Consider the following 18,889-nt stretch of genomic DNA (forward strand, 5'->3'; position numbering starts at 1 on the left):
CCCGGTCTCCTGCCATTAAACAGATATACACAAAAACACACAGACACACCACCCTACTCCACTACCCTGTCTCCTGCAATTAAACAGATATATACAGAAACATAGACGGATATCTTCAGCACCACCCTGTCTCCTGCCATTAAACATACATACACAGAGACATACACGCGCACACACAACCATTGACCACCAATTTGTTTCTTGTCATTAAGCAGATATACACAGAAACACACACACAACCCTCCACTGCCTCCCTGTCTCCTTTGATTCCATAGATATATACAGAAATACGAACACATACAACCCTCCACTACCACCCTGTCTCCTACAATTCAACAGATATATACGGAAACACATGCACTCAACCCTCCATTATCACCCTGTCACCTGCCATTAAACCGATGTATGCAGAAACACACACACACAACCCTCCATTACCACCTTATTTCCTGCCATTAAGTAGTTATACACACAAACACGCATACTACACTCCACCATCACCCTGTCTCCTGCCACTAAACAGATATACACAGAAACACACACACACAAACAGAACCCTCCACCACCATCATGTTTGCTGCCATTAATTAGATATACATATAAACACACACACACAACCCTCCAGCATCACACACTCTCCGGCAATTCAACAGATATAAACAGAAACACAAACACATCTCAACACCATCACCCTGTCTCCTGCCATTAAACAGACATGCACAGAAACACACACACACACAAACATCCACCACAACCCTGTCTCCTGCCATTAAACAAATATACGTAGAAATACACAAACACACAACTGTTAACCATCAAATTATTTTCTGCCATTAAACAGATGGACGCAGAAACGCACACACAGACACAAAACCCCTGACCAACATCTTGTTGCCTGCCATTAAGTAGATATACACAGAAACACAAGCACAACCCTCAACCGCCACCATGTCTCCTGCCATGAAACAGATATAATCAGAAACAAATGCAGACCACCCTCCACCAAAACCCTGTCTCCTGCCAGTAAACAGATATACACAGAAACACACACATAAACCTCCACCACCAGCCTGTCTCTTGCCAGTAAACAGATATACACAGAAACACACATACAACCTTCCACGAACACCCTGCCTACTGACCTTAAACAGATATACACAGAAACACACATACATACGCAACCCTCCACCACCACCCTGACTCCTGCCAGTAAGCACATAGACACAGAAACAAATACACTCTACCCTCCAACACCAGCCCGTCTCCTGCCATTGAATAGATATACACAGAAATACACACACACACCATGTCTCCTGCAATTAAGCAAAATATACAGAAACAACCTTCCACCACCAACTTGCCACCTGCCAGTAAACAGTTATACACAGAAACACACACAGCACCCTCCACCACCACTCTGTCTCTAGCCCTTAAATAGATAGACACAGAAACACACACGCACACAACTCACCACAACCATCCTGCCTCCTGACATTAAACAGATGGACACAGAAACCAACACACACATCCCCCGACCACCACTCTGTTTCCTGCCGTTAATCAAATATACACAGAACCACACACGTATAACCCTCCACAACCACTCTGTCTCCAGCCCGAAAACAGATATACACAGAAACACACACACACAACCCTCCACGACCACTCTGCCTCCTGCCATTAAACAGATATACACAGAAACACACGCACAACCCTCCACCACAGCCCTGTTTCCTGCAATTAATCGAATATGCACAGAAACACACACGCACACAACCCTGCACCACCACCACCAGTCTGTCTCCTGTCATTAAGCAGATATATACAGAAAAACACACACAACCCTGCACCACCACCCTATCAGTTACTATTAAACAGACTTACACAGAAAATAAAACACACACAGACACCCCACCTACCAACACTCTGTCTCCTGGCATTAAACAGATATACACCGAAACACACACACACACACACACACACACACACACACACACACACACACACACACACACACACACACACACACACACACACACACACACACACACACACACACACCTCCACCATCGCCCTGTCTCCTACCAGTAGGCACATAGACACGGAAACGCAGACACTCTACCCTCCACCACCACCCTCTCTCCTACGAGTCAGCACATAGACACAGAAACTCAGACAACCTACTCTCCACCAACACCCTGTCCGCTGCCATGAAACAGATATACGCAGAAACTGACACACACACACACACACACAACACTCCATGTACACCCTGCCACCTGCCATTGGTCAGATATACACACAAAAACACACACACACAAAACTGTCTCATGCCATTAACCGCATATACACAGAAACGCATTCATACACACACTCACTCACTCAAACCTCCGTGACCACCCTGTCTCATGTCATCAAACAGTTATACACGGAAATATATATATATATATATACACACACACACACACACACACACACACACACACACACACACACACACACACACACACACACACACACACACACACACACACACACACACACACACACACACACACACACACACACACACACACACACACCCTTCCACGAAATTTAAAGCTGGGGGAACAGCAGTTATGATGCGATTAGGCAAGATTTAGGAAGCGTAGGATGGGGAAGGAACCTGCAGGGGTTGGGCATATTAGGAATGTGGAGCTTGTTCAAGGAAAAGCTCCTGAGTGTCCAAGATAAGTATGTACCTGTCAGGCAGGGAGGACCCTGGAGAGCGCGGGAGCCGTGGTTTACGAAGGACGTGGAATCTCTGGTCAAGAGAAAGAGGGAGGCTTATGTTAGGATGAGATGTGAAGACTCAGTTAGGGCGCTTGACCGTTATAAGGTAGCAATAAACGACCGAAAGAGAGAGCTTAGAAGAGCCAGGAGAAGACATGAGAAGTTGTTGGCGGATAGGATCAGAGTAAACCCTAAGACTTTCAATAGGTATTTAAGGAACAAAAGGATGACAAGAGTAAGATTAGGTCCAATCAAGGATATTAATGGGAAGTTGTGTGACGAGTCAGATGAGATAGGGGAAGCACAAAATGAATATTTTTCGACGGTATTCACTCTAGAAGATGACAGTGTTGCCGAGGAGAATGCTGAGATCCAGGCAACTAGTCTAGGTGGGATTGAGGTTCACAAGGAAGAGGTATTAGAAATCCTGTAGAGTGTGAAAGTAGATAAGTCCCCTGGACCGAATGAGGTTTATCCTAGGAATCTCTGGGAATCCAGGGAGGAGATTGCCAAGCTTTGGCATTGATCTTTAAATCGTTATTGTCTACAGGAATAGTGCTAGGAGACTGGAGGATAGCAAATGTGGTTCCCTGTTCAAGAATGGGAGTAGAGACAACCCTGGTAATTATACACCAGGGAGCCTTACTTAAGTAGTTTGTAAAGTGTTTGGAAAAAGTTAAAAGAGATAGGATTTATAATCACCTGGAAAATAATAATTTGATTGTGGATAGTCCACACAGTATTGTGAAGGTTACGTCGTGCCTCACAAACCGTATTGAGTTATTTGAGAAGGTGACCAAACAGGTAGATGAGAGTAAACCGGTTGATGTGGTGTATATGGATTTCAGCAACGCGTTTGATAAGATTCCCCACAGTCGGCTCTTGTACAAAATGCGGAGGAATGGGATTGTGGGAGTTATAGCAGTTTGGATCAGTAATTGGCTTGCTGAAAGAATACAGAGTGGTGGTTGATGGGAAATGTTCATCCTGGAGTCCGATTACTAATGGTGTGCTGCAAGGGTCAGTGTTGGGTCCACTGCTGTTCGTCATTTTTATAAACGACCAGGACGATGGAGTAGAAGGGTGGGTTAGTAAATTTGCAGATGACACTAAGGTCGGTGGAGATGTGGATAGTGACGAAAGATGTTGTAGGTTACAGAGAGGCATAGATAAGCTGCAGAGCTGGGCTGAGAAGTGGCAAATGGAGTTTAATGCAGACAAGTGTGAGGTAATTCACTTTGGTCGGAGTAACTGGAATGCAAAGTACTGGGCTAATGGTAAAATTCTTGGCAGTGTAGATGAGCAGAGAGATCTCGGTGTCCAAGTACACAGATCCTTGAAAGTTGCCACCCAGGTTGACTGTATTGTTAAGAAGGCATACAGTGATTTAGCTTTTTTTTAATACAGTGATAGAGTTCAGGAATCATTAGGTTATGCTACAGCTGTACAAAACTCTGGTATGGCCGCACTTGGAGTATTGTGTAGCGTTCTGGTCACCACATGATAAGAAGGATGTGGAAGCTTTGGAAAGGGTGCAGAGGAGATTTACTAGGATGTTGCCTGGTATGGCGGGAAGGTCTTCCGAGGAAAGTCTGAGGGATTTGAGGCTGTTTTCGTTGGAGAGAAGAAGGTCGAGAGGTGACTTAACTGGATTTTTAGATTACATTACAGTTTGAAAACAGGCCCTTCGGCCCAACAAGTCCATACCGACCCGCCGAAGTGCAACCCACCCATACCCCAACGTTTATCCCTTGCCTAACACTGCAGGCAATTTAGCATGGCCAATTCACCTGACGTGCACATCTTTGTGACTGTGGGAGGAAACCGGAGCACCCAGAGGAAGACACGGGGAGAACGTGCAAACCTCACACAGTCAGTCGCCTGAGGCGGGAATTGAACCCAGATCTCTGGCGCTGTGAGACAGCAGTGCTAACCACTGTGCCAACGTGCCGCCCACTGCCACTGTGCCTAAATAATCTAATTAATTATCTAATTAATAGAGACATATAAGATAATCAGAGGGTTAGATAGGGTGGACCTGGAAACTCTTTTTCCAAGTATGCTGATGGCGAGCACAAGGGGGCTTAGCTTTAAATTGAGGAGTGACAGATATAGGACAGATTCATAGGTAGTTTCTTTACTCAGAGAGTAGTAAGGGTATGGAATGCTTTGCCTGCAACGGTAGTAGATTCGCCAACTTTAAAGTACATTTAAGTCGTCATTGGACAAGCATATGGACGTACATGGAATAGTATAGGTTAGATGGGCTTCAGATTGGTATGTCAGGTCGGCGCAACATCGAGGGCCGAAGGGCCTGTACAGCGCTGTAATGATCTATGTTCTGCGAACACCCTGCCTACTGACCTTAAACAGATATACGCAGAAATGCACATGCATACACAACCTTCCACCACCATCATGTCTCCTGCCAGCAAGCATATAGACACAGAAACACAGACACTATACCCTCCATCACCACCCTGTCTCCTGCTATTAAACAGGTATATACACAAACACACATATCCCCGACCACCACCCTGTTTCCTACCGTTAATCAGATATACACAAAAACACACACGCGCAACCATCCACCACCACACTGTCTCCAGCCTTTAAACAGATATACACAGAAACATGCACACAGCCTTCTCCCACCACCCTGTCTCCTGCCCTTAAACAGATATACACAGAAACACACATACATATAGAACGCGCTCCACTGCCAGCCTGTTTCCTGCAATTAATCAGACATACACAGAAACACACACACAAAACACTCCACCACCACCAGTCTGTCGCCTGTCATTAAGCAGATACATACAGAAAAACAAACGCATCCCTGCACACCACCCTAACACCAACAGTAAACAGACAGACACGGAGAAAGAACACACAGACAACCCTCCACCAACACTCTGTCTCCTGGCATTAAACATATATACACAGAAACACACACACACACACAACCCTCGACCATCACCACCCTGTCTCCTGCTGTTTAACAGATATAAACAGAAACACACGTACACACAAACCTCCACCACCATCCTTTCTCCTGCCATTAAAAGGATAGACGCAGAAACACCCACACACACAACACTCCATGAACTCCCTGCTCCTGCCATTGGACAGATATACACAATATCATACACACACCAAACTGTCTCGTGCCATTAAGCACATGTACACAGAAACACACACATATACTCACCCAAACCTCCTTCACCACTCTGTCTCCTGCCATCAAACAGTTATACACGGAAATACACACACACAACCTTCCACGAACACACTGCCTACTGCCCTTAAACAGGTATACACAAAAACGCACATACATACAAATCCTACAACACCACCCTGTCTCCGGCCATTAAATAGATATACGCAGAAACACACACACACGCACAACATTCCATGAACAACGTGCCTCCTGCCATTAAGCAGATATACGCAGGAACACACACACAGAACACTCCATGACCACTCTGTCTCCTGCCATTGAACAGATATATACAGAAACACACACACCACCACCCAGTCTCCTGCCATTAAGAACATATACAGAGAAACACACGCACAAACCTCCACAACCACCCTGTCTCCTGTCATCAAACAGATATACACAGCAATACACACACAACCCTCCACCACAACCCTGTTCTTCTGCCATTGAGCAGATATACAGAGAGATACACACGCACAACCCTCTACCACCACCCTGTCTCCAGCCCTTTAATAGATATACACAGAATCAGACACACACTCCTCCACAACAACCCTATCTCCTGTCATTAAACAGATATACACAGATATACACACACAACCCTCCACCAACACCCTGTTCTCCTTCCATTGAGCACATATACACAGAAATATACACACAACCTTCAACCATCCCGGTCTGTCTCCTGTCATTAAGCAGATATATACAGAAAACACACACAACCCTGCACCACCACCCTATCACCGACCATTAATCAAACATACACAGACAACCCTCCATCAACACTCTATTTCCAGGCATTAAACAGATATACACTGAATTGGCTGGCTAACAGAAGGCAGAGAGTGGCTGTAGATGGAAAGTATTCTGCCTAGACGACAGTGTTGAGTGGGGTCTCGCAGGGCTCTGTACTTGGGCCTCTGCTCTTTTTAGTTTTTATAAATGACTTGGATGAGGAGGTTGAGGGGAGGGTTAGTAAATTTGCAGATGACACAAAGATTGGAGATGTCGTCGATATTATAGAGGGCTACTGTAGGCTGCAGCGCGACATAGACAGGATGCAGAGCTGGGCTAAGAAATGGCAGATTGAGTTCAATCTGGATAAATGCGAAGTGATGCATTTTGGAAGGTGGAACTCGAATGCTGAATATAGGATTAAAGACATGTTTCTTGGCCGTGTGGAAGAACAGAGGGATCTGAGTATGCAAGTACATAGATCCCTCAAAGTTGCCACACAAGTGGATAAGGTTGTTAAGAAAGCATATGGTGTTTTGGCTGTCATTAACAGGGGGATAGAGTTTAAGAGCCGTGAGGTTTTGCTGCAGCTCTACAAGTCCCTGGTGAGGCAATACTTGGAATATTGTGTCCCATTCTGGTCGCCCTACAATAGGAAAGATACAGAGGCTTGGGAGAGGGTGAAAAGAATGTTTACCAGGATGCTGCTTGGACTGGAGGGCTTGCCTTATGAAGAAAGGTTGAATAGGCTCGGACATTTCTTTTTGGAGAGGAGGAGGAAGAGAGGAGACCTGGTAGAGGTGTACAAAATAATGAGAGGAGTAGATAGAGTCAATAGCCAGAGCATTTTCCCCAAATGAGGATTGACTGGTACGAGAACTCATAGTTTGAAGATATTAAGAGGAAGGTATAAAGTAGATGTCAGATGTAGCTTCTTTTTGACACAGAGCGTTGTGAATGCATGGAATGCGTTACCAGAGGTAGTGGTGGAAGCAGAGTCATTGGGGACATTTAAGCGACTGCTGGACATGCACATGGATAGAAGTGAGTTGAGGGGTGCGTAGGTTGTTTCTATATTTTACATTAGGATTAAGTCTCGGCACAACATCGTGGGTCAAAGGGCCTGTTCTGAGCTGCACTTTCTATGTTCTATGTTCTCTGATAATGTGAGTTGACCTCTGACAAACTAATGCCAACTGCAAAAGATGTTCAAATACTTCATCGTGTTGCAAAGTTGTCAGCACTATAAGTCTGTTTTGGTCAATATTGATTTTTTTTTCCTTGATGGGTTGAAGCTTACCCCACTTCCAACGCGACTGCTAAAACTGTTGTAAATATTTTACTCAAGGAGATTATTGCCTGCTTTGGTATTAGCTTTTGTGTACGTTCTGACAATGCCTCCCATTTCATTAGAGATATTAATGAGGAATTATGCTCTCATTTTGGGATCCACCACTAACTTCATTGTGCTTATTGCCCACAGGCTGCAGGGTTCGTGGAGTCACTATGGTGACTATAGTCTGAAAACTAAACTTACCAAATGGACTTCTGAGACAGGTCTTTCCTGGGTTAGGGTGGAGCCTCTGGTATTGTTCCACCTACAAGGAACTCCTGTGGGGAAAACTCGCTTGACCCCAGCCGAAATAATGCGAGGTCGAGCTTTCCTCTTGCCTTGGAATAATGCTTCCTCCCCTATTCCTTTCAAATACATGACTAAGGATATGTCCTCCTGTGTTCTTTTTTTGACCAAAGTTTTGTGAGATCTTCACTCTAAGGTCTGTGCTACTCATGAGAAACTCCCCTCCCTCAACAATATCCCAACTGTTGAATATCCTAACTCTTTTATTCTCATCATGATTTGGACAAGCTGCAGCTTCCAATCTCAATGGCAAGGGCCCTTCAAGGGTTTCCACACCAGTCTGACTGCTGTAAAGGTCGCCGGGCATTCCGCCTGGGTTCACCTTCATCATTCCAAGGTCGTTAGATGAGCCCCTTCTGGGGTCGGGGGGGAAGGGGGTGGAGGATTGTGGTGGTGGTGATGATGGAGATGGAGACAATGGGGAACAATGGGGAACTGGAAGACAAACCAGAATCAGTTTGTGACAAACCAGTCTACTATGATATAGCTGCATGTTCCGAATCGTAATTTGCTTTTGCAAAGTCATCATAAAATATTCAGCCAGCATTAAGTGGTCTGTTAAGTCCTCACATCAGCAAAGGCCTCTTTGACCACTTTCCCCCTCCTGAATCCCAACTACGGAGTATGGAATACCTGTTAGGCACTTATCGGATATAATCTTTCCTTTGATTATTACTTATCCCCACCTGCTAGCCTGTGGAATTCCTATAATAAGTCCAGGGAAGCATATCCAATTTGTTACAACTGTACAGGATGGTAATGGACTTGAGTGAATGTGACTATGTTTATTCCATGTGGCTTGGTCCAATGTACCAACTGCTACTGCTTCACGATGGCAACTCGCATCTCATGCATATGCATACTGGAGGAGTCTGTCTCTGTTATTGTGGATATTCGGGCTCTTTGTGGGGTTTAATGGCACACACCTTACTATGAGACCCCTAATAGCATCTCCATCTTGTCAATTGTGGGGTGGCAGGAACCTGGCTGGGACAATAATCACATCTCTTACTGAAAGACCCAGCACTTTTTATTGAACAGCTTTCACCCTAAGAGCCCAGTGCGACCATATTTTGCAGCTATGGAATACCCATATTTTCAGGGTAGTCACAAAGACAGGCCTGCTTCATATAGGGAAGCCCCCTCCATTATCTAAACTAAACCCGGATATTATTTTTTGTCAGCCAAGACAAAGCGACTGTCTTCATTATTCTAAATGAAGTAGGTAATCCCTGTGCTGTAGCTGTAGGGGCACTATTCATAACTACTGCTCCCTGCCCAACTACCTGGGAATGGGGCTGGGGTTTCCCTACTAAACGTTCAGTTTCACCTGTAGAAGCGTGCATTGGAGAGGTGGGAAGGCTTTGGATAACAGCAAAGACCAGGTTCTGGCTTATACATTTCTCAGTACCTTTTCCTGAGGAGGATCTGCAGAAATTATTAGCAATGAAAATTGAAACTATCTTATTTATGGTCTAACCCGCTTGGGCAAGTAGACCGCTTGGACTTAGCAGGAGGTAAGGACATGCTCTTGGAATTACGTCTATCTCCTCAGCAAAACCGGTATGCCCTCGACTACCTACACGGCAAAGAGGGTCGGGCTTGTTCCATAGTAAAGGGCAATTGTATGATGGGGATTACTGACCTCATAGAGAACATTACCAAGCAGGTAGATAACATCTGCAACTTTGACAATCAAATGATGGAAGCTACTGCATGGCGAGATGATGTGGGCTGCTGTATCCACGAATGTCCCCCTGAGAGCAATATGGTGTGGGATGGTATAGCCCAGAGTGTTCCCTTGACAGTGACATGTGTGGGCTGGTGTAGCCCAGAGTGTCCCCCTGACAGTGACGTGGTGTGGGCTGGTGTAAGCCGGTGTGTCACTGTGTCACTGACTTAAATGGAGTGTCATTGAGTCATAGAGTGATCGAGCATGGGAACAGGTCCTTCAGCCCAAACTGGTCCGTGCTGAACATGCTGCCCACTCAACTAATTCCAATTGCCCCCATTTGAACCATATCGCTCTCAACCCTTCCCATCTATGTTTCAATTCATTTTTTACATGTTGCGATTGTACCTGCCTCAACCACTTTTTCTGGCAGTCCATTCCATTTAAAAAACATCCTCTGCATAATGAAGTTGGCCCTCTGGTCCTTCTTAAATCTTTCCCCTCTCACCTTAAAAAATGCCCTGTAGTTTTCCGTCCGTAGTCTCTGGAAAAATGACTCTCCGCATTCATCCTATCTCTGGCCCACGTAAAGTATGCATCTCCATGAAAACACCCCTCATTCTCCTACATTCCAAGGGATGATATCCGAACCTGGCCCAGCCCTCCTTATAACGCTGGCCTATTAGTCCTGACAACATCCTTGTCAAACTTCTTTGCACTCGTTTCAGGTTAACAGGATGACCAAAACTGTACACAATACTCCAAGTGTGGCCTCACCAACGACTTACAGAATGGTAGCATAATGTCCCAACTCCTATATTCAATGCTTTGAACGATGAAGGCCAGCATGCTAAATGCCTTTTTTACCGCCCTTTCTACCCGTGATACCTCTTCCAGTGAAATATGGACTTGTGATCCGAGTCCCTCTGTTCCACAACACTCCTCAGAACCTGACAATTTACTGTATAAGTTCTATCTTTGTTTTACTTTCCAAAGTGTACACCTCCGACTTATCTGTATTTAATTGCAGTTGCCAATCCTCAGCTCACTTCCCCATCAGATTAAAATCCCTCTATTATTTCTGATAATGTTCATCGTTATCAACGATAGCTCCTAATTGTATCATCCATAAATGTAGTAACCTTCTTGGGAGTGCTTGGAGTATGTTGTGCAGTTTTGGGCCCCTTATCTCAGAAGAGATGTACTGGCCTTGGAATGTGCTCAGAGGAGTTTCACGAGAATGGTCTTAGGAATGAAAAGCTTGACATATGAGGAAACTTTGAGGACTCTGAATCTTTACTCAATGGATTTTAGAAGGATGAGGGGAGATCTAATTGAAACCTACCGAATACTGAATAGTCTGGACAGAACAGATGTTGTGAAGATGTTTCCATTGGTAGAATAGACTAGGACCCAAGGGCACAGCCTGAGAGTAAATGGAACAGCTTTTAGAACAGAGATAGAACATAGAACATAGAACATAGAACATAGAAGAATACAGCGCAGTACAGGACCTTCGGCCCTCGATGTTGCGCCGATCCAAGCCCACCTAACCTGCACTAGCCCAGTATCCTCCATATGCCTATCCAATGTCCGCTTAAATGCCCATAATGAGGGAGAGTCCACCACTGCTACTGGCAGGGCATTCCATGAACTCACGACTCGCTGAGTAAAGAACCTACCCCTAACATCTGTCCTATACCTACCCCCCCCCCCTTAATTTAAAGCTATGCCCCCTTGTAATAGCTGACTCCATACGTGGAAAAAGATTCTCACTGTCGACCCTATCTAAACCCCTAATCATCTTATACACCTCTATCAAGTCACCCCTAAACCTTATTTTCTCCAATGAAAACAACCCCAAGTGCCTCAGCCTTTCCTCATACGATCTTTCTACCATACCAGGCAACATCCTGGTAAACATCCTCTGCACCCGTTCCAGTACCGCCACATCCTTCCTATAGTATGGCGACCAAAACTGCACACAATACTCCAGATGTGGCCGCACCAGAGTCTTATACAACTGCAACATGACCTCAGTACTCCGGAACTCAATTCCTCTACCAATAAAAGCCAGTACGCCATATGCCTTCTTCACCGCACTATTTACCTGGGTGGCAACTTTCAAAGATTTGTGTTAATGGACACCAAGATCCCTCTGCTCATCCACACTACCAAGTATCCGACCGTTAGCCCAGTACCCCATCTTTTTATTACTCTTACCAAAGTGAATCACCTCACACTTAGCTACATTGACCTCCATTTGCCACCTTTCTGCCCAGTTCTGCAGCTTATCTATATCCCGCTGTAACCTGCCACATCCTTCCTCACTATCTACAACTCCTCCGACTTTCGTATCATCCGCAAACTTACTCACCCAACCTTCTTACCCCTCCTCCAGGTCATTTATAAAAATGACAAACAGCAATGGTCCCAAAACAGATCCTTGCGGAACACCGCTAGTCACGGCACTCCAAGAAGAACAATTGCCATCAAATACTACCCTCTGTCTTCTTCCAGCCAGCCAACTCCTAATCCAAACCTCCAACTCACCCTCAATGCCATACCTCCGTATGTTTTGCAGTAGTCTACCATGGGGAACCTTATCAAATGCCTTACTAAAATCCATATACACCACATCTACTGCTTTCCCCTCGTCCACCTCATCCAATCCAAGAGATAAAGAGAAACTTCTTCAGCCAGAGAGTGGTGAATCCATGGAATTCAATGCCACAGAAGGCTGTGGAGGCCAGGTTAATGAGCATATATAGGATTGAGATGGACAGGTTCTTGATTGTTAAGGGGATCAAGGGCTATGGCGAGAAAGCAGAAGAATAGGGTTAAGAAACTTATGAACCATGACTGAATAGTGGAGCAGACTCGATGGGCTGAATATTTCAGTTTCTGTTCCTATGTCTCATGGCCCTCATCATGCCTTGTATATTCACATTCAGAACATTTATGTAAATAACAAATAACAAAGGTCTCAGCACCGACACCTGTGGCACACCATTAGTTATAGACCTCCAGTCTGAGAAACAATCTTTAACCATCACCCTCTGCTTCCTACCATCGAGCTAATTTTGTATCCAATTAGCTAGCTCTCTCTGGATCGCATGTCACCTAAACTCACTGACTAACCTGCCGTATGGGACCTTGTCAATCGTCTTACTAAAGTCCGTATACAGATCATCCACTGTCCTACCCTTATCCAATCTCGCGGTTATCTCTTTGAAACAATTTAAAAGATTTGTCAGACATGATTTCCCGCACACTAATCCATGCTGACTATTTCTAATCAGACCTTGCATTTACAAATGTTGGTTCATCCTGTCTCTCATTATCGTCTCCAACAACTTGCCTAACACTGATATCTCACTCACTCACGAAGAGCTCCCTGGCTTGTCTTTGCTACCTTTCTTAAACAATGGAACCAGTGGCAAACGATGAAGCAAAAATCTGTGCAAGAGCCTCTGCAATTTTTTCCCTAGCCTCCCATAACATCCGAGGATGGACATGTTCTTGCCCAGGGGATTTATTCACCTTATTGTGCTTTAAGGTAGCAAATGCCTCCACTCTGATAATATGCATGCAGATCAAAACATTCCCACTTGCTTTCCTTATTTCCTGAGTAAGCATCATTTGCTCCTGATTAAACATGGAGAAGAAATATTCATTAACAATTCCCCCCACCTCCTGGTGATTCCACACAAGGACAGCCATGCTCATTAGTAAGGGGACCTATTCTATCCTGAGTCACGCTTCTACTCTTAATATGGCTAGAGCACCTCTTGGGATTATCTTCCACCTTTTCTGAGAGATCCATGTCATGTCCTTTTTTTGGGATTCTGATTCCCCTCTTAAGGGTGCTTCTACACTTTGTGTAGTCATCTAAGGATTGACTTAAGCCCGATATCTTAAACCCAATGTATGCCTTCTTTAATGTCCTTATCAGATCCTCAATATCCCTCGCCATCCAAGGATCAGGTTCCCCCTCAACCACCGTCTATCTAATGAAAATAATCCCAATTTGTTCAATCTCTCTTCATGGCTGGCACCCTTCTTACCAGGCAACATCCTGGTGAACCTCCTCTGCACCCTCTCCAAAGCATCCACATCGTTCATCTGCCTTACCTACTATACTTCTTGCATTAAAACTACGACTCCCTCTGTGTTCATCCTCCGCTTCCTGCCTCCTCTTCCCCTCAGTCATGCTGATTTCATAATCTCGTTACTTAGGCTTTAGTTACTACCTCCCTTCTTTTCACCAAACAGATTTGTTTCCCGATCCCTGCCACATTAGTTTAAACCCTTCCCAACAGCGTTAGCAAATGCACTCCATCGAACATTGGCTCCACAATGTAGATGTAGACCGTCTACCAGATGTAGACCGTCCAATTTGTAATAATCCCACCTCCCCCAGAACCGGTCCCAATATCCCAAAAATCGGAACCCCTCCTTCCTGCACCATCTCTTCAGCCACACATTCTTCCTGATTATTTGATCATTCCTACGCTGACTAGCACTTGACACTGGTAGCAATCCTGAGATTACTACCTCCGTGGTCCTACTTTGTTAAGTTGGTTCCTAACTCCCTAATTTTTTCTTGTAGAACCTCATGCCGACGGCACATTAATGTGGGGAGAGATCATTCAGGCACACAAAGTATTAGGGATACTATATTAGACTGATGAATGGACTCTGTAACCCCAAATAATGATGATCTTGTTCATGTTTTTTTGAATGTCCTGCGTATTGTAACCTGCACGCCTTACTATGTCCAAGTTTACTTTTCACCCTATGATCTGTGCGTCCTTGCTTACTGTCATCTGCCTGTACTGCTCGCAAATAAAGCTTTCACTGGACTTAGGCACATGTGACAATAAATCTAATAAATAATTATTTCTCACCCTAACAGTGTCTCTTTTAGAAATATGTGATAGTCGCTAACCCTCACGTTTCAGCGTAATCATCCCTCTTTGTCTCCTACACGACAGATTAAATACTCATTTCCATCACTGTCTCCTCATGGAATCATCATCTCATGGACTAGACTGCTAATACTAGCTTGAGTTGTGTCAGTGTTAATGAGATCGTGCCTTACAAAGGAGATCATACCTCTTCACAGTGCCCCAGATACTGTCTCATCAAGGCCCTACAAATACAGAAAGACGGCTTTACTTATGCACTTGAATCATATTACAATAAAGGGCAGCATACTATATAAGATGCTAATACTTCCGGCCTTGGGTGTGCTATTTTTGATGACTCATGATCAAGGACATTTAGGTCCTTTTGAAAAACAACACTTCTCAACCTTGTACTGTTTAGTCAATACAAAATGAGATGCATGCTGTTTATTTCTCACATCCAAATCATTTCTATGCCTTGCAAATTGTTGTGGTTCAAACACTGAAACTTGTGATATCCCATGGACTGCCTTCAGTCCATAAAGTGCAAGAAGCTCAGCATTGCTTCCACTGACCAATTCTCAATCCATGTGGTATATACAGATCACCCCGTCTGCAACTTATCAATGTACTCTAACTTACTTTGCTCACTTGTTAACAACAATGTAAAAAAGTATTCTGCAAATTCAAATACACCACTCGCACTCTTCTCTCTTGTGGATGTATCAAATAACACAAACTCCACAGGTTTCTCAACGATGATTTTCGGTTTCTCAGTCTAAGCTGACTGTACCAAGTCACATCATGGTTTCCCAAGTGTCGTGTTATAAAATTTCTCAGAAAAGATTCTAATATTTTCCTCAGACCTAACATCAAGGTACCTTTTTTTGTTTTACCTCCCACTCCGGTTTTAAATATTTAGGATTACAATAACTACTTTCCAGTCTGCAGGAACGAGAAATTCCAGAGTTTAAAGAAATTTGTAGGTAATCAATACTTCTTACTTGTCGTTACAACATTTAAAATACATTTGGATAAGTACATGAAGAGGAAAAGTTTGGACGGATATGGGCCAACCGCGGGCAGGTTGTTTGGAATTGGAATAGTCAGCATGGACTGGTTGGACCGAAGCATCTGTGTCTGTCCTGTATGACTCTATAAGTCATTCACTTGCTGTAATGCCACTTCCCTGAAAACTCGGATGGAACTCATTTGGTGCAGTAACTTGCCACCCTTCAATTCAATTAGTGTTTGACTAAGTTCACTTTATTAATTCTAATCATGTTCTTATTTTCACCAGTCAATCTGTCCCATATTATTTCTAGAAGAGTTTTGGTACCTTCGATTATGGAGACAACACAAAGGTATTACCCTCAGCAGCAGGCAGAGATGGATTCCGTCACTGTGTGAATACATTGGAGATGGGAGATGATGGACGTGACACCCACTCCTGCTCAGGAAGTTCCCGAATCAAGTCAGTTCAATGAAACTGTCACTTCCTGGTCACTGACAGCATAGTCCTCTCCCTCGTGGGAGGTTACAGGTTATGCTGAAACTCATTTTAGAATCAAACTGACTTCACACTTTGCATAGGTCCAGGTCGAGGTAAGAAAAAGTTTGTGATCAAAATATGTGTAACGAGAAGAGTTGCCAGAAGAGAATTGTAACTGGAAAGGTGTGGATGATGGTTTATTCAGAAACAGTGTTGAGGCAGAAGTGAAGACTAGAAATATCGTGAAGGTGGGAGTGGACAGGTTTTGTGGTAGACGGAATATTGAGATATAAATCCGTTCAGGATAAAATGGGGTAATCGTGGTTATGAACACTTGCGTTTCTCCTCAGATGCTTGTAAGCGAGGGATATGAAATTCATGGCATAGAAATGGAGATTGTGATTGAAAGCGAAGAAAATAGTTTGGATCTTTGCCAAATATACACTACAGAGAAAACGATGACATTCACAATGGGTGAGAGAATTAGTAAATGGGCAGAGATAGACTCACAAGGAACACCAACAATAGCGAGGATGGGATAGTAACCTGCCTGAATAGTCATCAGTACACAGCGTCAATCGAGATGTTGTTACTACACTGAAGTCTCCTCCACCACAACAACTTCCAATATAAAAATTGCTTCTGGGCACGACTGCCCTGAACACACACAAGAAATACGGATTTCCCTCGATTTTACTCTCACAGCTCTTACCAGTTAATTGTTATCGTTTACACTATGCAATTCTATAATCTGTTTGTCAAGATGCAAACACCTTATTGCACAATTTATATGCCTTTTCTTTTTTAGATTTTTTGTAAGCGCAAAAGTAAGTGTTCTGTTTAAAATTGACCTGTGTATTGGGATTCAAGGGTCAGACACAGTACGTATTTTTCTTGGGTTAAGAAACAGAAAGGATTCGAAGACAGTGGCTGTGGAGACTGACGAGGAGTATAGTGACATCCCTGCCAGTCCCCAATGTCTTCTTGACAGACAGAATAAAATAAAATGCAGTGAAAGAAACAGAATATATTCAGAAGAAGGAATTGCAAGTGACAATGTAAACAAAACAGCATCATTTCAAATGGAATGGCTGAACAGTGATGGTGTGTGTGTATCTGTGTGTCTGTGTGTGAGTATGTAGTTAGATAAGATTGTACATATGTGTGCAAAACATTCAGAATGAACGAGAGACATACTTAACAAACATGATGCATGTGATGTACAAAATTTATAAAATAGTAATATGTTATTTAATCTTCAGCTGAGATGTTATGTTCCTCTAATCTCAACGTACCGTCTGCCTCCTGCCCCTTTCTGGCATTCCCTGATCTAATCTTTCATTCTTATCGGATGGATGTTATAAATTCCTGCTTCTGGTGTTCCAACTTGTTTCAGTTAATCCATTTTCTACCAGGAAACATATACTGGGTTCTGTCAACAGTTGGTGCCTGTCATATTGATGGAGATAAAAGTTCTGGCATCAAACCCAGGATTTCAACAGGTTAATCTGTTGCACATACACTGTACAAAGGACCATGGCACAAAGGAATTATCAAACCAAATACGGAAGCACATATACTTCTATCAATCATGTAGACTTCCCTATTTTTACATCTCCACGTCTATATTCTCTCTCTGTCTCTAACTTTCCGTCTAGTTAATAAGTCCTCCAATCGTTCTTCGTGTCCCATGTCTCAAACCCACCTCCTTCAGTTTACATCTATTTCTCACTTTTGGATGAGATAGCTTATAATTGAGTAATGTAACTAAAAAGACATGAGGGTGGCGTTGGCCAGAGTTAGTTGGAAGGGGAGCTGAGCACGGGAATATGGTGGAGCAGCAATGACAGGAGTTTCTGGAGATAATTCAGGAGCACGTCAGAAATTCATCCCAAGTAAGAAGAAAGATATTCAGCGGAAGACAAGTCAGCCATGCGTGATAATAAACTCTGGGACAGCATTAAAGTAACAGAAAATGCACACAATGTGATGAAGATTATTGGGAATTTAGACGATTACGAAGCCTATAAATTCCAGCACGGATAACTAAGAACAGCAAATGGGAGGAGAGGGTGAAATACGAAATTACGCTTGTTAATCATGTAAACGAACATTGAAAGAGATTTTTAGATATATAACAAGGAAGACAAGGAGTAAAGAGCAAACAGAGGAATATTGGAAAATGAAGCTTGAATAGTTACGGGAAGCAATGGAATGGCAGAGGAATTGAATACATTGCAACAGTCTTCACGGTGGAAGACACCAGCAAAATGTCAGAACTTCAAGACAGTCAGAGGGTAGAGGTGAGTATAGTGACCACCAGTAAGGAGAAAGTGCTGGGGAACGTGAAGTTGGATCAATCAGTGAGACCAGTTGGAGAACAGCCCGTAGTTGTAAATAGATGCCGAAGGTGATTGTGGAGGCATTGCTGGTGATTTTTCAGGAA

This window comes from Chiloscyllium plagiosum, unplaced genomic scaffold (genome assembly GCF_037043375.1).
Source record: "Chiloscyllium plagiosum isolate Xiang-an unplaced genomic scaffold, Cpla_swu_hap1 HiC_scaffold_39, whole genome shotgun sequence".
In the NCBI taxonomy this organism is placed as follows: Eukaryota; Metazoa; Chordata; class Chondrichthyes; order Orectolobiformes; family Hemiscylliidae; genus Chiloscyllium; species Chiloscyllium plagiosum.